General features: G+C 36.5%; 1 protein-coding gene across 1 annotated transcript in view; it reads right to left on the bottom strand.

The window, feature by feature from the left end:
- FUT9 (fucosyltransferase 9) overlaps nt 1–23621 on the bottom strand; it is a 205436-nt gene extending 181815 nt beyond the window's left edge. The window contains exon 1 of the mRNA XM_008006651.3: nt 23371–23621. The gene's annotated coding sequence lies outside the window, so the exon portion shown is untranslated. The remainder of the gene's footprint in view (nt 1–23370) is intronic.
- Between the last annotated feature and the right edge of the window lie 217 nt (nt 23622–23838).

Below are 23838 nucleotides of genomic sequence, written 5' to 3' on the forward strand. Positions count from 1 at the left end.
GAAGAAAAATGAGATAGCGGGTGCACAGTGTAAAATGAAGACAAAATAATAGGTTCAGTAGAAACTTAGAGGCATTTTTATAAATTGGTGAGGAGCTAATGGAGAATAGGTAGTATAGGTATTAAGCACGAATGTGATTGTTGTTTATCACCATAAACATACTCTGAGGACTGTGAAGTTCCTCCCTTTTCTCATGCCTGCATTCCACATAATTGGCACTAATTGCACTCCATTGCTTGGTTATCACCAATGGCATATACGTGTGTGCGTGTGTATGTGTGTGTACATGTATATAACTGAATGATGCTCAGTTCAATTGAATAAACATTTGCTGAGCATAAATTATGTGCCCATCACTAAGTTTAGTGATAGAAGTACAAAAATGAAAGTTATGCATCTAGTCTTAGAGATTATTCAATGCAGAAAGAAAGGCAGGTTCACTCACATAATTTTAGAAGAATACATTACGTGCTAAGGTAGAAATATTAAGCATTGAGGGGAGGCCTGATTATTCCAGGCTGGTTCTTTGGGGAAGGTTTCCTGGAAGAGGTGACACCTGAGTTTTGGGTTAATTAACCAGGCCAAAGAGGATATTCTGTGCAGAATGAAAGCACAAGCTAAAGAAGAGACACATTTTCATGTAGATGGTGCATAGAAGGTAATTCAGGTCAGTATCACTAAAGCTTGAAGTAGGAACTGGGGACCAGTGAAAAGTGAGATTTGTGACATAAACAAGAACTAGATCAAGAAAGTGTTCAAAGTCATTTAAAGCTATTCAAATACTATCCTGAGATCAATTAAAAGTCATTGATGGGTGTTGAAGAGTAGATTGAACCTAGTCAGATTTGCATTTTTAAATATATCTCTGGCAGCTGGTGGGGAACATATTGGACATATTTTTCCCCAGCTACCATTCTGGAAGAGAATTGCTTTTCTAGAAATGCCAAATCTCTTCTGAATTCTTTAAACATTTTTTAAAAACATAATAGAAAAAATTTAAAGGAAGTTACCCGATATTTTCCTCATAGTCTCCCACATTCTTTTTCAAATTCACTTATATTTTTAATGCGTAATGGCAAAGAAGAAGAATTAAAAATGTGTTCTTTTTTTTTTAAGCCAGTTATTCTGCTAATAGAAGCCCGAGATGGCCTGAGTTTTCTAATATTACTCATGTTTCAGATTCCAAGATTGCAGTGAATTCATCTGACCCAGATATGACAGAAGATCCTCTCTGATGAATATGTGCAACCTTTCTGAGCCTCTCTGTTGAAAACTTTACTCTACTTCTGATTTGATTCTATAATTGGAAATTAAATGGAAACTCTTGCCTTCTTAAAAATATTGTAATTACATATTTTGTATTTCTTTTACCTGAAGTTGTCCATTGTCATCTTATACATCTTACTTAGGAGCGCTTGGCCTTGTGGCAACGCTCTGAAGCATCACTCTCTGTTCAAGGCACCACACACCTGCAGCGAGGATGCAGGGATTAGGTGTATGTTTCAGATGTCCATATTAGGCTCAAGTTAGCTCACTGGTCTGGAAACTTCTAATACCTTCAGAATCATAGCCCAGCTTAAAGTTTTAGCCAATATTTCTCTGCACACTTCACTGGTATTACAAATCAATCACTCTCCCATTCACCTCACCCATCGCTGCAGCAATTATTTTAAGAACTTGTGCTTCTGCCATTTTGTATTCACAATTGGCATAATTGGCTAATGAAAATATGATATTGTTTATAAGTACATTTCTCGACAGAGAAGATAAAAAGGGTCTTTTTTTTCTAACATTCAAAAAGTTTTTTTTCACACTAAAGACTAATGACTAAGCATTTGCAGAGTTTTATCCAGATAAAGGTAAGAATAGTCTGAAGGGTTAATCTTTAAATTCCATTTTTGCTGCCCCTGCTTTCCTCTTTTCAGTGTTTGCTGTTCCCCAACTTCTTCCATATCAAAGTCATTAAATATCAATACCACCAGTTTCTTCTTTAATCTAGGCCAAATATTCTTATGCTTTCTCCTCAAAGGATCATATGCACGAATGTGTTCGTATTCACTTGCTTACTTGTTCTTTCATTATTTAATTTATTTACTGAATTATTACACTTATTTATCTCAAATCAAAGTTTGAAAGACAATCTAGTACTATTAAAAGTCCCTGCATTAAGCACCAGAAACCTGGATGCAGTTCCTAGGTTTGTAACAAACTGTGTGAACCTCACAGATAATTTGGCTTCCTTAGACTTTAGTTTACTTATCTAAAAATGGGATTGATTCAATCACTATCCACTTATTTTAATTAGGTCTTCAAAACCTCTTACAAAAGCTAATAACTGTTAACTCTCCAGAAAATTAAAAAATGCCCATACCCACATTCATATACAATTTTGCATTTTACTTCTTGGGACTCATAGAATCCTAAAACCTGTGGATAAATGTCTCAGAGATTCACAGGTTCTTGGTTAAGAGCCATGAACTAAAAGGTCTCTGCCTTTCTAGTTCTACGCACCCTTGCTTGTCAAGGTGTGGTTTCCAGAGTAGCAGTTTACTTAAGTGTTTGTTAGAAATCCCCCATCCCAAACCAGACCTATTGTATAAGAATCTGCATTTTAACAGTATCTTCAGGTGATTCACATGGACAGTGAAGTTTGAGAAGCACAGCTATAGTTTGATTTAAATAAATGTCATATGAAAGCAGGAAGGAAGGTGGGATTATTATTAGGATGGATTGGAGGTGCTTTCCTTTTCCTTTGTCTCCTTTGATACTCCAAAATACAGACAAACCACAGCAATGATTTTTAATCTGGGACTCAGCTTCCTGGATGAACTGAAGAGCTCTCCAATGAAAGAAACTTAAGTTTCTGTCAGGAAGAAACACTAATTTACATTATGTTATATTTGAGTTAGTAATAATCGTGATTAAATGTTCATGTTATTTGGGGAAGTTATCACCGCTAAAGGCCCTACTGACAAAATGGGAAGAACTGAAACCCAAAAAATTAGTTCAACTAAGCAATTCTACTGATAGTCATTTATGTGAATTACTTAGCATTTATGCCTAATAATCATCTGCACCATCATGATTATGCAAACCATGAATAGACTCAATGTATCAGATTAACATCGCTCTTGGTTTTATTTAATTATAATAGCAAATTTCAGATATATATTTACTCTTCATAATTTGTTACTCTTGCAGCATGGAAATCTGCTTAGAACCTTACAAAATTAAGACAAATATTATTTTTAAAGAACATCTTGAATGAAAATTATGTTCTCAATATTAAGCTACTTATTTAGCATTTATATAGAATCTCTATTCTGAAGTGTAAATGTTTTGGCTCAAAATATATGAGAAATCTAAAAACAAAAGTATTCTTTTGCAGATGGGAACTTTCCTAATATATCTACTTAAAATTAAGGTATCTTTTGAAGTTCTCCTGGGTAAATATTACATTACATTGGTCTTCAAAACTGTGGGACAATATTTCCAAAATTACCTCTTAAAATGGAAGAAATTAAATGTATTAGATGAATGAATTAAGAGATAACAGGAAGCTGAATTAGATATAAGAGAAAATAAGGTTATGGGTGCAAAGGAAGACGAGATGAAGAGTGTGAACTTCATGTCTAAATACAGAGTGACATTTACTGTTCCAAGAAAAGAAGCAGGGGAGGAAATAATTTGTTTTCATTGCATTTATGCATTTTTTGTCATGTCAATAATAGTAATTCAGTAATGCTCCCAAAATAAATAGGATCTCTTCTCTCTCTCTGACTTTCTCATTCTCTCTTCATCTCTCTTTTTTCCTCATTTCCTCTTTCCCTCCCTCCGTCTCCTCATATGTGTAATAGCACATTTTGGTTTTATGGAAAGGACATAATCTATTATAGAGGATGATTATATCATTTTTTTCTAACAAAGATTTCTTCTCTTTACTAACTTCATCACCTTAAGTGAATTAATTGAACTGATGACTTTTTGTCCCTCTTTTATCAGAGCTTTTAGAAAAGTGTGGCTAATTTGCCTATGTTCTCTTATTTAAATCATTTGCTTATCTCCTCTTATCCAAACCACTGGTACCTTGTAGTTCCCAAACTACTTTTCTCATGCTTCTGCTTTGTAATAGGCCATTGTTCCAAAACTGATCTTTCTTACAAAGTTAAAAGTTGAAAAAGCAAGAGAAATCATGGCTAATTTCTTTTTTTCACCGCCAGTTAAGAGTTTTTGTAACTTTCTTTGCACCTGTTAAGCAAGCACTCTGGGTTTGATGCAGGGGTAAGATTGGGGTCTGGATTGGCATAATTTAGGGCATAAGGATGTAGGTGGTGGTTTTCTAAGCACATATTTAAATTTCCCTTATAGTAGTAAGTGTGCGATACAGAACCACTCTGTTCTGTTGCATTTCAAATGGATTCATGCTGGTTGATTCATTTCCTAATCTAGGGCATTTACTTTCACTGAAATATGTACACACTAGTTTAATAGAAATTATTAAATAAACACAATAATTTAAAAAATAATGTAAGAACATGTACTGCTCCTTACATGAATTATAATTTACAGTATTGCTTTTTTGTTTTTCTGCTTTTTTTTTCTCTGCCAGTTTGATTTCATATTGGATATTGGATATAATCCTAAATAAAACAGGGACAGTATAAGTAGGTAATAGCGGTATAGTGCCTAACCATAACGTCATAGGCAATTATCTTTTAGTAACAGTTATAATGATAAAATGCTCCTCTACTCCTTCTAATGATGACATCTTCCCAAGTTGGTACAGAGGTTGCCTCTGTTCCTGTGCCTGCTTCATTCAGAAGGATGATGTGCTAGAGGAAGGAGCCAAAAGATATGAAGATCAAGAACTAAGATGGAAATAAGAAAAGAATACTGAAAAAGTGCTACCAATGGGAAGTCAGATTGATCCTGCTTATCCAGCACTGTATAGAGTTTATATTTTCTGTGTTCTTGTTTGTTCTATGGTTTCCCTTCCTAAGTTAAATGTCCGTATCCCTTTTATTAAATTTTGGAAGTTTTTTTCTGAATTTAGGGTGTTTAAGTAAGTTTAAGATGAATGCATGTGTGTGTGTGTATTTGTGTATATATTTAATGAATGTGTGTTTTTATATGTAAGCATATATATGTATATGTGCATCTGCATGTGAGTATATTTGTATATGTGTTTACATATTTGCTAGTTTGTATTTGTATGTACATAAGAACAAATATGTGTTTGAATTTGAGTGTGTATGAATATTTATATTTTGGTATATAGGAAGACAAATTTATGAAAGAAGACAGCTTGTCTATATAATTGTTTAGTTTGAAAAAATGAGTTTTCTAACATATTCTGTGCTGTTTATACAACTAGTCTATGTCAATACATTTTTATGTGCCTCAGGAAAATAATTTTAGGGTGAAGGGAAATTGACTTTGGACAGTTTTCCAGGGATTTGGACAATTTTCAGCCTATGTAATTAATTATTTCTTATATGTTTTCTGGACCTGCTGTTTCAATTGAATGTGGAGTCATTTCCCTTTATCAGTAATTTTATTCTATCTGTGAATTTCTGTACCCAGTTTTAATGGTGGCACTGTCTCATCAATCAGGAAAATGCTTCTATTCAATAGAAGTTCACTAACTGTTTAGCAGCTTTAATTAGTGATCAAAAAGTTCTCAGTGAGACTTAGATGTAAGGTCTCATAAGCTGAAAAGTATTACAATTACTCTTTCTTCAGTGAAACTCAATCCAATATATTCAAATTCTTAGAACAAAGCTTGGCAGTGGTTATGAAACTACTGATAACAATAAGCTTTTAATATTTTTTCATACTTTTACTAGCAGAGTGGTTTGCTTTTACGCTTCCTTTCTTTTTATCTGCATAAAGGTGTAATTAATTATACAGAATTTCAACTCTCATTGTAGAGAGCTGGAAACCACACGTAGTTTGTCATGCTGAGTTGAACAGGATGCAAATCTGGCCTGAAGTTTTCTTACAATTGCTCTAATAACACGTACTGTTCCCCTACTCCTCAGGTTGCCATTAGGAATAAAAGCATATTATCTCAGTAGGATGCTGTTATCTCTCCGGTTACACAGCCTGCCTATAGACAGGGCCAGGCTTAAATCAGAACCTGAAACACTGTGAGACCACATGGACGGAGATAATGACAAAGGGACTCCCAGTTTACATAACCTGGTTAAGAACAGGGAGTTCTGAAAAGAAAATATGGGTAAATTTTACTGCCTACTTTCATGTATAGAAAATTATATTACATTTCCCCCTACTGTTATAACTTTGAAAACAATAAAATTTTCAAAGTTATATTTTCAAAGAATTTTTTTGAACTAGGTATCTAGGAGAGTAAAATTTAAAGAAGTAATGTACTCTAGAGTTACTCAAATATTTAATATGTAGCATACAAGCATATTTGAGTACTCCTTCCTTTCTTTTCTTTCCTTACTATTTATTGTCTTTCTAGTGTCCTTTACTTTACTAAAAGTTAACATGCACTATGAGAAAAAAATTAGTGACTGAATGAGATTGGAAACATAAAATTAAACAAGAACACTCATAAATTAAGTTACATAATTTAAAAATGCATATCGTAGTCTCTCTGTAGTCATTAGGGATAGAAAGTTGACACTGAGTTTCCTAGCAGCCATTAAAAAGAGGTTCATTCAATAAAATCAGTAACAAAATAATTACGGCTCCTCCAGAAAACAAAGTGTGAGAAACATTTTCCTGTAGATTATCATAAAAGGACTCTGTATTATGTAGTAAACTGGATTTTTTTTAAAAAACGACCTTATTTTAAATGTAACAGTATGGTTCCCAGGGCTCAGTGTAAACTGAAAACATAATGCAGATACATCAGTTCTGCAAAAGGTGAGAATAATGCTGTCTTGGTACACAGGTCTCAAGTTTAGAATATTTAAAGGAAGAATTGCAAACTGAAAAGCCATAGGCCATATGGGGCTACAGATTTTTATTTAGTTAGTTTGAATGCCTGGGAATGAGTATTTCTCAAACTAACTGAAATAAAGTCCTAGTTTTGTTTTAAAATTCTTACCCATCAAGAATTTTGTAAAATATACTGAGAAATAAATTATTAGGAAAAATACATTTTAAAAGACTTAAAAATAGAAGTAAAGTATTTAAATTTGGGGCCAATTTCCTTAGAGCAATAGTCAGTTCTCCAAAATGTACCAATCAATATAACTAAGTTTTTGATGAATAGTAGATGGAGCAGGTCAAAGGTATGCTTCCTTATAAATTGCTAGGGAATAAATATTCTGTTGCTCTATTGAAGGATACACTATCTGTTAAATAATTACTGTCCAGTTGTGGGCAGATAATCTTTTACTAGTCTAATTTGCTACACTGGGCCATGATCTTGGGGGGTAGTCACCCTAACTCTACATAAAGGTAAGTTCTCCCAGTATATGATTACTAGTCTGACTGCAATGCTTAATAGCGCAAGCAAACCATGCAACCTCTCTGAATTACAGTTTTCTTATCTACTAATCTGTCTCAACAGCCTTTCCCAATAACTCTTCAAGGTTAGGGTTAGATTACGATTATTGAATTTAATAAAGATTGCAGTAATATAGATGTGTGTCAATACTTTGGAATAATGCAAAATGTTATTTACCAAAATTAGGTCCCTGTTTACAAACATATACTCAAATGTTCAAATTGCCAGGAATTAAAAATATGTGAAATAATCATCTCTAGGCACTGTTAGAAAGTGCCTAATATGTAGACCTACCTAATGGGAATTCTTTCATTCTTCCACTCACGATTTTTTTTAAATCAGGTTTATTGAAATATGATTTGCAAACAGATTATCAATCTTTTTAAAGTGGCAAGTTCTATGAATTTCGACAAAGGCCTACAGACCACCAGTGAATATCAAGATATAGCACAGTTCCATTACCCCCAAAATCTTTCTTCTTGTCATTTTAAAATCAGCCTCTACTTCCCACCCTAACCCCTGGGAACCACTGATACGTTTTCTGTTCCTAAGGTTTTATTTTATTTTTTTAATGTCATATAAATATAATTGCGCAGCATGTAGCCTTTTGAGTACAATTTTTCACTGGGCAGTAGTTCAATCCTTTTTATTGTTAAGTAGTATGCCATTGTATGAATATACCAGTTTGTTATTTATTCAGCAGTTGATGGACATTTAGGTTGTTTCTAGTTTTTGGCAAGTATGGGTATTCATTCACACTTAAATATTCATTATGTTTGTATGCAGAAACACATGTTCATTCTACTTGAGCAAATACCTAGAAATGGTATTGCTGGGTCAGGTATCTGTATTTTTAACTTTATAAGGCACTATTAAACAGTTTCCAAAATTGCAATACCATTTTGCATCCCTTCCAGCAATGTACCAGTGTTCCAACTGGTCCACATTTTCACTCGGACTTGGTAAGGTCATGTTTTTGTTTGTTTGTTCTGTTTTTGTTTTGCTTTAATAGCTATACAGTGGTATCTTACTCCAATTTTAATTTGCTTAATTTTCTTAGTAATTATCAGTGTTGAGCATCTTTTCACTACTTTTTTTGCCAACCACATATCTCCATTGTTAAAATGTCTGTTCAAATATTTTGCAACTTGTTTTATTGGGTTATTTGGTTTTGTTCATTGAATTATGATAATTCTTTATATATCCTGCATATCAGTCCTTTATGATATGTATTTTGTAATTATTTTCTTCCATATTCTGTTGTTATTGGGTGGAGTATTCTATAATTATCAGTTATGTCAAATTGGTTGAGGACGTTGTTCAGGCCATCTATACAGTTACTGATTTCTATTTGTTCTATTAACTACAGAGGAGTTCTAGTCATTAGAAAAATCCACAGTTGTGGACTTATCTTTTTATCCTTTCAGTCTGATCAATTTTGTGTCTTGGATTCTGAAACTCTGTTCTTAGTTGCACACATATTTGGGATTGTTGTTGGTAAATTCATCTACTTATTATAGAATTTGTGATCTGTGATAATATTTTCTTTCACTTCTCACCTTCATTTCGATCTTTCCTGAACTTTCAATTTTTCTGCCATTATTCTCCATCCTTACATGCAGATTGCCTACTTTTTCCTATTAGGTTCTTTAATACATTAGTCATAGTCCTTGTTTGATAATTTCAACTCCTGGGTCATCCCTAAATCTGGTTTTGTTCATTGCTTGAAGTTGACAATGGGTTTTTTTTTTTCTTAAGTTTTTGTATATCTTATAATTTTTCAATTAAATGTCAAATATCAAGTGCAAAATAATTGGGAATGATGCCAATCATTTATACCTAGAAACAGAGTATACTCTTGCTACTGTAAAGTCATTAGTTTGGGGCATTGAGTTAAGCTAGTCAAGAGCTGACCTTTAGGGTGCCAAAGACTTTACATTCCTCTAGCCTTGTGCTTAGGATATGGGATGCGAGCTTGAATAGACTGGGATTTTGTGTTTTATTTGAAGTGGCAGCCAATCCCTTACTCTGCACCTGTTTTGCCAACAGGCTCCCTCCTGTCCCCCACCCTGCTTCCAACATTTCTCATAAGTACCTGGTGGAAGTCCACATAAAAGCCCCAGTGGGTGACATCAGATTACCCTTTTGTCAGGGATTACCAGAGTTTCTAAACTGTCAGTCTTTGGCAATTTGTAACAATTTTAGCTTTTTACAGAATTTCTTGTTAGATAATTTAAATTAATGATAATTTTTATCGTCGCTTGTATGACAGCCAGGTCCTATTCTATTCTCTGCCACGTATGACACTATCCCCATGACTCATTTCTCAGTGGAGGAACCTATCATTTCCTGAAAACCTAGATATTTGTTTGCCCAGTGAACTCAGTTTTACAAGAGTTTTAACAAAAGTTATGGTTTTGTAGTTCATCTGGCTTTGTCTTGTGAGGCTGGGATTGACACTGTTTCCAGTTTTGTTCATTTTAGTTAAAAGAGGAACTCCTCTTGTTCATGAGTTTTAATTCTTGTGGAAAAAATGTTATACCACTGTGATTTAATAATTATTAAAAGAGATACCTTCTTTTCTAAGTACTTACTTCATATTGTCATGGAAAGTATGATTCTAATTAACTCTTCAGTACTCATTATATGCTTCTTCCTGCATTACTATATAATATTCTGAAAGTTCCAAAATTCTCCAAGTTGCTGATTATCAGATTGGATTATCTAATTGTCACTTGCTAACTGTCTATTTGGGAAATAGACTCATTTTATTTGTTACAAGCTGAAATGATTGTGTCTTCTTAAATTCTTTTTTTTATTATTTTATTTATTTTTTTTTTTATTTTTTTTATTTTTTTTTTTTATTTTTATTTTTTTTGAGACGGAGTCTTGCTCTGTAGCCCGGGCTGGAGTGCAGTGGCCGGATCTCAGCTCACTGCAAGCTCCGCCTCCCGGGTTCACGCCATTCTCCTGCCTCAGCCTCCGGAGTAGCTGGGACTACAGGCGCCCGCCACCTCGCCCGGCTAGTTTTTTTTTGTATTTTTAGTAGAGACGGGGTTTCACCGTGTTAGCCAGGATGGTCTCGATCTCCTGACCTCGTGATCCACCCGTCTCGGCCTCCCTAAGTGCTGGGATTACAGGCTTGAGCCACCGCGCCCGGCCTTCTTAAATTCTTAAGTATGGAGAAAATGTAACATTTGTTGAATGAAAATTTACAGTGCCAGTCAGTTTTAAAGACTTCTACATATTATCTAATTCCACATTCAAAATGATTAAGCAAGTTGTTAGGTAATAGGAAAAAGAGTCTTAGATATACTAAGAAATTTGACTTTAGTCTTTCAGCTAAATAGTTGATAATTATCTTTGTTTAATTAAAAATGTGAAATGTTACTTAATGTTTAATTAAGCATTACTTTGCCATTAAAATTCATGGCCAAAACTGGAATGACTTTTGCACCAATTGAATAGTTAACTCAATAAACAAGTAAGAATCTAAACCCGATATCTGGTTACAGCTCTGTGGTTTTTTTTTCCTATGTAATGCAATGTTTCCATGAAGCCCTATTATAACATAGGTAAATATTTGTCTTTATTATTCTAGAACTTGCTACTTTGCCCCCTCTTATCTCTATAGTATTTCTATGTTTTTCTATTGTTTGAAATCTTCCTCTTTTCTTCTGCACAAAATTGCCACTGACATGCTCCAAGCAAGCCAGTCATTTCCTGACCTTCCATGCTTCCCATAAAAACATATCTTTCTTTTGTTTCATTCATTCCAACCTTTTTATTCTCAGAAATGATACACATATTTTATAAGTTCTAAGGTATTCACCTGTTAATGTTGCTATTAAATAACAAGGCAGTGTAGGGACAAAAAAGTTACGAAGACCTGTTTTATGTGAAGAAAACAGCAAAACATTGGCTAATCAAAGTCCAAGAATTTAGAATTCTTAAATTTCCAAAATGGCTCTGGAAAAAAAACAGAAAAATACAGCCCTTGAAGTGAAGTGAAGATACAGCCAGTCCTTAGATAACCAACAAATAGAGAATAAGAGCCAGAGAACCCATCACTTTTTCTGATCCTTCAAGTTCACTGCACAGAAGGAAAGGGCAGCTGTCCCTTAGAGACAGTCCTTTTGTTTATGTTTTTGTTGTTTTTAGAATATGAGTAAGCAATAAAAGTCAGAAGAAATTGGAAAATTTGAGAAAAGAGGAAGGCATGAAATGCACCAGATTTCAGGGTTGGCAGCACTGGCGATAATGACAATAACGATTAGGTGGGGTAGTGATAGAAACTGCAAAGGTAGGTATGAGCAGCAGACATCTATCTGAATGCAAGAGAAACAAAAAACTATGACAAAGAAATAAAGAAAGAACATCTGTCCATCAGGGCAGAGAAAGGGACATGTATTCATCTTCAGTCTACCTCTTTGAAAAAGGGGAAAGGCAAGATGCTTTGAAATTTCTAATGCAGCATTAGAATAGAAGTCAATTCTGGATAATATAAATAAGTGACTCCAAACCTTCTGATAATTAAACAAAGTCTTACATTTAATTTTGTGACCCTCTCTTCGATGTCTAAAAGTATAAAAGCGATATAAAATCTTAAAGTTTCACTATACATGCAAAATTTTAAATGTTTTGGGATGTCTCAAAACTAGGAATGAGTATCAGGATATGAATATTTACATGACTATAAGTAAAACAATGGTCATTAAGAAATTTTATAAATTATTTCAGCTCAAATATTCTTTACATCTTCCATTCAGTTATTCCTCATGGGACATAATTGTCTGAAATATCTGAAAGTAAATTCAACATTAACAGACACTGTTACTTTCAGTTCATCTCTACTAGCATTTATTGGATACTCACCATGCTTCAGTTGGGGTGGTAGGCGCTAAGAGAACAAAGAGTAATAAGCAACAAGGTTTAATTTCAGAGTAATCCAGTCAGGGAAACATAAATATATAAGGCCAACATGATGTTGTAAAGGCATAAAATGGTACAAATGAACCTGCCATTGTGTCAATACAGAGAAAGGCATGTGTCCAAGCCTAGTGCACAGGAGATGACTATTAGAGATGACAATTATGCTCAGTCTTGAAAAAATTAAACATATTAAAGCAGCATCGCACCTTTTGGTTTGATTATTTAGGAAAATTTTGACACCTTTCAAACTATAAAGCATTGGAGAAACATTACGGCCATGGGAAACATGTAATAACATATTTTTGCTTAATGATTTTGATTTACAATACACTGTAATTACACAAAATAATATATTTTGTGGTTTAGGCTCAAATTTTTACTTCCTGATAGAAATTCTTAATTCTTTAACATGTAACCTATATAGGTTACAGTCAGGAATTACTAATTAAGATTCTAATATTGCAGTTTAAATACAATATATTTGCTCCAAAAGCTTCCTTCTTATTTTCTATCTTAGTGAAAGGTTCATCAATCTCAGGTAACAAAAGTTTAATGCATTCCATCACGAGGAAATAGCAAAGATGAACATATATCGTACCACAGACAAGAAGCCTATCCAAACAGTCACTTATTGAAGTCTTTTGTCACTATTGGGAGACAATTTCCCATGGGTCTTTCACATTTCTGCACATCTTATGAAAGAATCATTGGCTGCTTTTGTTTTGAACTATTTTAAAAAGATGTTTGTAAAGCAGACAGCCTTACAGGACAAAAATAGTATCTTCTGGAACAAAGGGAGGCATGCTCATTGCCCATTATAAAAGGGTAGAATTCCTTAAATTCAGGGTCTTTTTGTTTATAATGTGTATACTTCATGTTGCCTTGTGGAAATCGGGACCCAGGGAACAGGACAAAAATGTTGATATTTTTGCTACTGCTATTGCAGTAAAAAATAAATTGTCCTTCATCTCTGACCTAGGAGTCTATTGTTTTCTACCAGCATCCATTCAACTGTGGCAGGTTTTCATGTTAACTTGTGAGCAGGGAAAACTCTCCGACGCTTCAGAGATTTTTATAATGTTAGTGATGAGGATGGGAAGCTGACAAACTCATGGCTTTCTGGAAGAGGAAAGATGAGAGCACTGCAGACCTACTAAATATTAAAAGTTAATTGGGTTATGCCATGAACCACCACCACATCACTTGAAACTAATAGTACGTATGAAGTCTCTCTCCTTCCCTTCTCTCTGATTCCTCTCTGTCCCTCTACCATGACCTCGTTTATTTAAACAGAAACATAACTAGGGTCAGGGTATCCATATCCCTGATAAATATCAAAGGACATATGCACTCATCCATGAATGTCGAGAAATTTCAGGAAGATAAATATTTGAGAGAAGTCTGTAGGAATCAGTAACATAGATGTTTACAAATTATATGGGCCACTAGGCAATAGACAGTCCTTAACTTCTTTCCCTTTTAATGAGGAGGAATCAAGGAGGTCATTGCAAGCTAAATAACAAAAATAGGTAAAGTATGGATGCCAGAATTTTTCTCTAAATGGAACAAGTTCCTTGTCTGAGACTGGAATCTGGAGTCCTGTCTCAGACCTGCAGCACTGTAACAACTAACACTAAGATTTGCACTGGGTAGGCAGAAGCTTCTACCTTCTTTCAGACAATAGTCAAGAGTAATGTGTACATATACTGAGTGTGAAAAGGGGAACTCCATAACCAGAAACCAGGTGAATCATTAGAATTTTGGCTCACAATGGAGAGGAGGGGTTATGGATCATATTGCTTCTCAAGGAATCATAGCAAATGCTGCGTTGACTTATAGCTAAATCTCTCCTTCATGTCAACCGTAGGTCCACTTGGAAGTAATGAGAAAATCTATCAAAGCTTTTTGCAGTGGGACTTTGCTGCTATAAGAAAGCTTTACTCCTCTTGAGGAGATTTTTCTGAGACAGAAAAACTCCTGTGGAAAACCACAGATAAGGCATTGCCTAGTATTTGGGCTCTTACTGGCCTGGATTGTGTCTAGAATTCTGATAAAATTGACCCACTAGAAAATTGAGAAAGAGACCCAAAGAAACCTAGGTACATTCTTGAGGTCATCAACATTGTGCAGAGAAACTTCCCTAACCTTGATGCTGAAACTGGGAGAGCTTAACAGACACAAGATAATGGGGGAGCTAATGCTCCAAAGTAAGGTGGATGCTTTAAAGTCACCACTGTGTCAGCCAAGACTGAGTCAGCCAGAGGTCACAAACTCCATACCCTAGCAAAAACAGCAATGTATCTGTGGCTTCTGAGTCAAGGGATTCCCAAGGATGAAATAGACGGTGCCAGCCCCAAGAGTCCTGCTCCCAATATAGAGTATTGGGTGGACAACAATATTCTAAGTTAATTTGGTTACGCCATGAGACACTGCTGTATCATTGAAACTGGGATAGTACATATGAAGTCTCTCTCCTCCCTTGCCCTCTGATTCTTCTATGCCCCTCTCCCATAATCTCAGCTTATTTAAAGAGAAACATGACTACAGGTCAGGGTATCCCTATTCCCAATGGGTATCAAATGACATATGCACCTATCCAAGAATGTTGAGGAATTTCAGGAAAATAAGGGAATAAAACTTTTAGGATATTTGGATATGGACACACAAGTCACGTTTTAAACTGGATTTATAGAAAGAAAAAGATTGTCTGATTTAGCTAATGGGATTTAAGCAGGATTCACAGTGGGAAAGGCAAGCTAACATGATCTCATGAGTGGAGCCCTTTGGGGCAATTCAGTGTACTGTTGTTTTTTCTATATCCAATTATATAGTAATTAATATATTAAGTGCTTATACTTCATCATCAGTTAAGTGCCTGGGGAGATTATCACAATTGGGAAAGGCCAAATGTAGTGAAGTGTTAATGGGACACGTAAATCACTTTCTGATCTTGTTCTCTACTTCCTCGCAGATGATCCAACAAAAACAGTATAAAGAGAAAGACAGGCTGGGCGCGGTGGCTCACGCCTGTAATCCCAGCATTTTGGGAGGCCGAGGCAGGCGGATCATGAGGTCAGGAGATCAAGACCATCCTGGCAAACACGGTGAAATCCCGTCTGTACTACAAATACAAAAAATAAAAAATTAGCCGGGCGTGGTGGCGGGCACCTATAGTCCCAGCTTCTAGGGAGACTGAGGCAGAAGAATGGCGTGAACCCGGGAGGCGGCGGAGTTTGCAGTGAGCGGAGATCGCGCCACTGCACTCCAGCCTGGGCGACAGAGCGAGACTCCGTCTCAAAAAAAAAAAAAGAAAAGAAAAGAAAAAGAGAGAAGAAAATCACGCCTTGATTGCAGACTCGAAGGGAACATGGGCACTAAGAGATGCAATATTTTAATACAGCAGCACTGTACGATCAGTGAAACAGGGTAATGAGAGCTAGAAACTTAGAAGAGATTATCGCCAACTGAATCAAGTTGTTAGTCTCACAATCCCAACTATCCATGTAACTGAATCCATTGCACATACTAAACTCTTGGTATGCTGTCTTGGACTGTACCAATGCCAGCTTTTCTATACCGCTGGCTTCTGAGGACAAAGATCAAGTCACATTCATGTGACATAGCCACCAATATACATTTGTAGTAACCTCCCAAGTTACTACAGGTTACTCCCAGGGGTACCAAGATTCCTCTGCCATTTGCCATCAGTAGTACATAGGACAGCATGAATGTCCCTACTCTCTATGGTGCAAAGCTTTCACTCTACAGATGATGTCTTGTTAATGAGCCAGTCAGGAGCTTCCATTGCAATGGTCTTGACTGTGGTGCTAACACACTTCTATCAACCATGGCAGCTGATAAATTTTGAAAAAAAATCAAGGTTCCAATTGTCAAATAAAGTTTCTTGGGACTATATGAGCAGATTCACAATGTTCAATCCTTCTGGCAGTCAAAAAAAAACTGCTGTCTCTTCATTCGCAACAAACAAAAACAATGTTCAGGATCTTACTGGAACCTTTGGGTACTGGAGATGGTATGTTCTTCACTTGGAAATTCTACTCGGACTTCTATATTAGCTGGTCCAAAACATCAGCATCTTCTGAATGAAGCATAAACCAACACACTGTGTTAGCAGGCTGTGGCCTTCTCTTGACATTTGGGGTCCCACATCCCTAATTAACCTGTAAGCTACCAGTTTCTGTGACTAATGAGTTTTCTAATTGGAGCCCCAGGAAAATGTAAGCAGCTTCCATTCACAGGAGCCCTTTCGGATTTTGGACAGATCACCTCCTTAACATACAGGATATACTCCTACCAGGTACACCTCATTTGAAAAGTAGCTATTAGCTTGCTGCTGGGCTCTTGTCAGAACTGAACTCCTGTTCCTGAAGACCCTATGACTGTCTGGCATACTATTTTCATTTTGGGGTATACCAATTCAGATTCAATGACAAACAAAGATAAAAAGGGGTCCTATGAACTTTGCTTATCAAATAGAAAGAGTATATTCCAGCTTGTAGCTCGCCCGGCTTTTCAGTGGCATCTCAGCTTTACATGAAAAAGTGGTTCACTCAACTGTTGCAAGTGCCTTAAATTTAACTCTCTACCAGACCTGCCATCCCACACCAGACAGCTCGGACCATGATTTGATCTATATTCACCTTAGCCATAGCAAAAAATCCATTGGAAATACAGGAGATGGTCTCAGCTTCTGTATTTCCCATGCGATACCTGTCAACATCTCCAGATGTCTTTCCCACTCCCATTTCTGTAACTCTTGCTTAACCATTCAGTGCAGACAGACAAACACCATTAAGCTGTTGTTTTAGACAAATAGGACAAGTTGGATTGACTGCCTTCATGCAGCCTTTTCAAAACAAGGAGTACAACCAGTCACTCATACTTAACTTAGTGGGTTAAATTAATCTCAGACCCTGTAGGACCCTTGAAAGTCAGCAGGAATTGACTAGTGAAATAGCTCAGTTGGCTCCCTACAGTGACACATCGTTATCATTAACACCTATGTCTTGTAGCTCATCTCATGTCACAGATTTCCCCATTTTTCCCTGAGGCTCTCTAATCATATTACCCAAGTAACTCAGTCACTTTCTTCACACAATGAATGTCATGAAAACATAAAGTAGTAAAGAATGTATAAAACGGTCAACAAGTTAGGAGGTATATTTTTCCCTCTTATGTAAAAATCGAATACTTTATTTTTTTCTCTTGGTAAACCAATATTGAACATAAATGAATCACATCTTTCATGGGCATAAGCTGTTCCTATTACAGCATAATTCAGGCACCTTCAGAAGCTGTTTGAGGCCATTATTTTTTCCAATAACATAAATATTATAAACTTTGTCTGGGTATAAAAGTAATTATCCAGTCCATGTTCTAGGTCAGATGACATGTAATACATATTATTTAAATGCTGCCATATACTTCTCCCAAATTACTTAATGAGTATATATTTTATCATCCCAACTATATGCCATCCTCCTTTTCAATCACTGAATAGAAACTGTTCAATAAATATTCACCAGAGTAAATAAAATATAGATAATTACAAATACCTTTTAAGGTTGTCTAACTTATTAAAGTGATTTTTAAACTTTTGATTATGAAATAGATATTACATATACTGTTCATAACCTCCTTCCCTGCATCCTCTGCATGTACCTCTCTGTGAATATTCCTTGAAGATTTAAGTTTCTTAAAAGGTAAGCATTTCCTACTTACTGTAAAAGTATACGTAGTTACATTTCCATTAACAGATTACCCTGTGACCTCCAAGGACTGAATCAACCACTGAATTTGTTAGTTTGGGACTACCTATGTTCGTTCTCCTAATAGGTTCCAGCATTGTCAGAAAAAAAAAAGAAAACTCTGTCAGAGTTAAAATTAATATAGAAAGCAATGGAAACTTGCTTTTTTAAAGGAACTAAATAATTTTTGTTGTCAAGCCTTAGCCACGGCATGCCTAGATCCATGTTACACAAGACAGATTTTTATTCATTTTTGGTCTTTTTGAGTTTTTCCTGGACACCTTGTTTAATACCAAGGTGACATCCCTAGGTTAAAGCAGCTGGTGTCTCATCACTCCTTTCTATTTGTTCTTGCTGGTTTCTCCACTTAAACTTTAAGCTGCTTGGGGTCAGAGCTTAAATCATACTTACTCTTGTGCCTGCCATCATCACTTCAGTTCTGGCCCCATAGGCCCTCAATAAAGAGAGGCTGAATTACACTCTAAAGAAACTATGTTAGGGGAGCCCTAGAGATGTAGTTTTCCTTTCAGCCAAATTTGCATCTTAATGCGCTATAAGAAGACCAGTGCCTAATATCAATGCCTCAGCTTTTGAACCAGACACCCAGCAGTACAAGATCACTGATTCCCCTAGTTTACATCAATCCAACCACGTTTAGATAATACAGTATTGTTCCAGAAAATGTAATTGAGATATCAAAATATGTCACCATGTTATTCTTCCTAGATGAAATCGTGGTGATGAGCCACCATCACCAAGAATACATTTGAGAGCTTATTTTTTATGCATTAATGATGATGGTTTCCCATTGATTTAGTCATTCACTTTCATTGATCCCTCTGGCTATCAGTGAAGAGAAAGCTAAAGTGCCAGGATTTTCGTCTGTGGGCCTGGAATTTTGTGAAACAAATTTACCTTCCCTGACCACCTGAGCAATTCACAGTCTATGGAGGTAAAAATTTAAAAATAAACAAACATATGGACATGAAACTTTCTCTGTGATGACATAAATATTGAATCAGCATGGAAATGAAACAAGTGTATTTTGTTCACAGAAACTAAAGCCTGTTTTTTAGGAGTATTTTTCAGTCAATTGTCTATAAAAGTTTATATGCAAGTGTCCACGGCATGCTATTAACATGAAAAGCCTTACACTGCATAAGTGAGGAATTTCTAATAAAAATTGTGCAGAAATGTTAAAAGATTTTTAAGTGGGCTAGTTGCAGTTTAATTTTTAAATATTTCCCAAGCTTTAACCTGAAGGTGGGAGTGAATGAAGAAGTCTGGTTGACTCATGACATTTATCAATGGTGTGTTGGAAGACTAAGCATTGAGATGGTCCTTGAAGCACAGACCTTTTATTTCATTTGATTTTCAGATTTCTTTAACATTAATACTAACTTCTCCTTTATTAATATCTTAAAACAAAATAAGTGGAAAAAGGTTTTTTATTTTATAGAAGACAAATACAGCAAGGAGTCAGGAGACCAGGATTTGAACTCTGTTTCTATTAACCACTCTGCAACCTTGAGCAAGTCATTAGACTAATGGAAATGGAATGCTCTCTATATTTCTAATCAACATCTGAATGCTGTGACTCTATTAAGAATGCCAAGCATCCCATTTACAGCTAAATGAATAAAATTGTGTTTTACACAATCAGTCACAGGTAAAAAAATCACACAATTTAAATGTTTCTGTCAAGAATTTTAATTGTACATTAGAGTTTATGAGAGTATCACTTTATAGCATTGTTGTAAAGCTTTGGTTGAATCATCATGTTTATTCTGAAATATTCATTTTACATATTTGCTCTTTGAGAATGCGTTCTGCTGAATACTCCCTCCAGAATGCAAGATAGAAAGCAAAATTATGAACATTTATGTAATAATTTTATACTTACAAGTGTAATTTGGGGGTTATTTGAATTTATAAAATTTGCATTTTATAATATAGACATGAATTTATAAATAAAATGCAAATACTTATAAAAATGTAATAATGCATCCACCACAATGAAAAAGAAAATATAAAAAATATATATTAAAGTATAAAAATATTGTATGTGGTTATCCTTTGACTGAATCCTTTTGCCTTCATAAGACACTAAATTGTTTAGCTCTGTATCTAATATCGTAATTTTAGGTATGTGTGAGGTGTGAGTATGTGTGCTTTGTTTTTCGAGGTATTTTTATAAATTTGTCTAGAATTTTATTTAGTTCAATTCATCAATTAGATTACACAAAATAGTTTGCCTTTGATGCTCAGATTTTACTAAATAAAAGTAATAAAAGACTTTATTTTTAAAACTTTGTATTTTTGTTGCTATAATTAGGGAGTCATATCCTAAAATTCAAGCGAGAAAAGAGTTGTTATCCCAAATACCAAAATAATAGAACTTGTATTTAGTTACCTTAATTGGATTAAATAATTTAAGCCAGTCTCCAAGAGGTTGAAGTGTTTCCCTCTATGTCTCCCTTCCTGCAGCTCTCTCTTCCTCAACCATTCTTTCTCTTCATCACACACAAGGCAAAACATGGCTTCACAAGGAACATTCAACTAACAACAACTTGTTGATAGAATAATCTATATAATTTCCATGATTTTAAATTTCTCTTTATAATGTTTAATTTATATTTAACATTGCAAATACTTAATTTAAACCATCATCCTCTAGGTGGCATATGATTATGAGCATTATAAGATACAGTTCAATGGTACTTAAAGATATGCCATTCCAATATTGGTGTGCCTTACCTCCCCATATGTTATATTTAACTGTTTAGTCTGTCTTACTAATGACAATGACCTTAAATCCTGGCAGATCTTGACTTTCAGCTCACCAGTAATTCTTTATAGAAATTCTTGCCATAATGTTTGCCTGACTAGTTATTTGCATTCTCACAGATAATTCTGAGACCTTGTTAATATTTTCATGTTAATTGGAATTATGTTAGAATACATTGACTTTAATTTATCATTAACATAATTATGGGCAATAATTGATCAAAGTATTACACCTTGCTTTCAATTTAGGATGCATCAGTCCCAATACAGATTAATTACTGTTGGATATACTGTGCATAGTAGTCACCCTACTGTTACTCAAATGTTAAACATATGTATGGAAATAATCAAATAATCTTTTGATTCAGCTCCTGACATACCTACTATCTTCATGTCATGGCCACATGTGGATATTTGCAGCAACTGCAAATTTAAATACAGCTTTGAATGTTCTTAGTCAAGCCCTAAATATAACCAACTAAAATTTTCAAATTTAGAAAACCAACAGTAAAGTCATTATTCACAGCCCCTCTTGACTTTTAGTGAAGCTATCTACATTTACTTAAACCACCCCTTATCAGTGGACTTGCTCAGTGCATTTTTGCCTATGTCTACACAACAAGGAAATCAAAGCTCAGATGCAGTTTGAATGAAAACAAACCAACAAAAATTCCTGACATTGGAGAAGGTATTAAGGCAATATTCACTAACAAATTCCCTAGATGATGGTTCAACTTTCCCTTCCTATTTCTTGTATAGCCTGAGACTTGCTCCTTTAAGGTGATGAAGCATACATCTCTCTCCACCAACTGCAAGAGCAAGAATGGCACTTTAATTCGTATTCCCATCAAATTATAGTGATAATAATATCAGGAAATTTATATTGACACAAAGGGCCACCTTTTAAAGTTCCTAACCTTTATTTCTGGATATACTTATCCATATTGCTTAGAACACAAGTCCTATGACCAAGGGTTCCATGGAGTAAAATGCCACGTTGAAATAAATGTCTTTTTATCATTTCTCTAAAATATTAAACCATATTGTGTGGGGTAGTTTTGTTTTTAAGATTTCAATACATGAGAAATTGAGAGCACAAATTTTATTATTTAACTGACCCCTCCCGATGTTCACTTATTCCTCCATCCCCCTTGCTCATATTCATTCATTGAACACAACTCTATTTTCTCGCACTCCAACTAGAAATAATAAAACAGTAAACATGGTTTCAGAAGAAATGACTACTGCCCTAAGAAAACTTCTACAGGAATACCGTCTGGTGCTAAGATACTACACAACTCCAGAAGCACCCAAATAGTGCAGGAGCTTCTTGGTACAACGTTTTCTAATCCTCCTATATCCCTGTTTTAGCCACTATACCTAAAGAAAAATAAGAGCTTTGGCTGATTGCAATTTCAAAGAAGATTTTAAAGGGTAACTTTGGTGCTACTCTCATCTCCTTCAAGAAAAAGCTTCTTATCCTCAAGCGTTGCTGAGCTTTTGATAGTGTTGTTGCTGAAAGAGATTCCCCGCCCAGGCAGGTGCTCTGTTCTTAACCTGGAAGTAAGACCAATTCCGCAGGAACAGGTAAAATAGGTGTGTTTCCTGTACTCAGCTAAGATGCCTCTCAATGAACAGAACAAACCTAAGCAATGCAAATTCTTCTGCGCTTTAAAACAACAATGATAAAAAGTTTGGTTCCAAAGGGTTTGTTTTCTGTCTTTATTGTTTCATGCTTGATCATACCCTTCACAGCCCAGGTACTGAGTAACACACAAAGTAACTGTACGGAAGCCAGGATCACAGCGTGTCTGTGTCAATTTCCTGAGGTGACTGTCAGAAAATCTGGAGAGGCACCATTGTGTCGAGGGAATGGGGTCAGAATTCACCGAGGACCATTCACCCCTGGAAGGAATAGGACGGGGCAGTGGGGCTCGCGAGCCAGGCTTTGGGAAAGGCGAGAAGGTGGGTCAGGGAGGACTTTGTGGAGAAGGTTTTGTCAGCGCGAGATCCGGTGAAGGGTGGCAGATGGGGGCGTTTGCGCACTGGCATAAGGTAGGAACGCAGGGACGGTAAGAGTAGAGATGACCCTATTTGGGGTGACCAGAGGGTCGGGGCCATCTACTGCTGCTGCTGGTATGGGAGCCTGGGGGCTGGAAGGTGAGGCGGGACTGTGAGCTGCAGGCAGCTGTCCCCGAGAGGGAGAGGGGTTCAGGTTGCCAGCAGGTGGAGTTGAAATCAAACATCCCCTTGGGGACCACAGAGCAGCACCCTCCCTGGACCCTCTGTCTGGAGGACGGGGAATCACAGCAGCTGGTTTGGGGTGCCTCCCAAATCAAAAGATGTTCTCTCCGCGCCAAGCTTGGAAGCCCGACCCCCAGCACTCTCCCGCCTACTCACCGGTCCTGGGGGTAAAGCGCCATCCGGGGCGCTCGCGAGGGCTGCGCGGCGCAGGAGGCAGGCAGGGCCAGGCGGCGGTGGCGGCGCTGTCCTAAGAGCGCGACGGGAGCTGGGGGACACCGAGGCGGCGACAGCGACGGGGGCGCGGGGAGCTGCAGGGGAGAGCAGTGAATCTGGAGCTGCTGCGCCGCGCGCGCTCTCTGCCCATCTCCGGCTCAGCTGAAGCTGCTACAGCTACTGCCGCTGGAGGGGAGGGGGCGAGGGGGAGGGGAGGAGGCACGCGGTAGGGAGGGACGGAAGAGCAGGAAGGGTGGGGGGTGAGCAAGGGGAGAGGGGGAGATGGTCGCCCAGAGTTGAGGGGGTGGGGAGGGAGGCGCGCAGGAGCACAGCAAAGGTTCCCACCAGATGAGCTCGGGAGGTGAAATGGAGGATGAGGCCATGGGTCTCTCCCTCGCCCTCCTTCTACCC

The sequence above is a fragment of the Chlorocebus sabaeus genome, chromosome 13, assembly GCF_047675955.1.
Source record: "Chlorocebus sabaeus isolate Y175 chromosome 13, mChlSab1.0.hap1, whole genome shotgun sequence".
Taxonomy (NCBI): domain Eukaryota; kingdom Metazoa; phylum Chordata; class Mammalia; order Primates; family Cercopithecidae; genus Chlorocebus; species Chlorocebus sabaeus.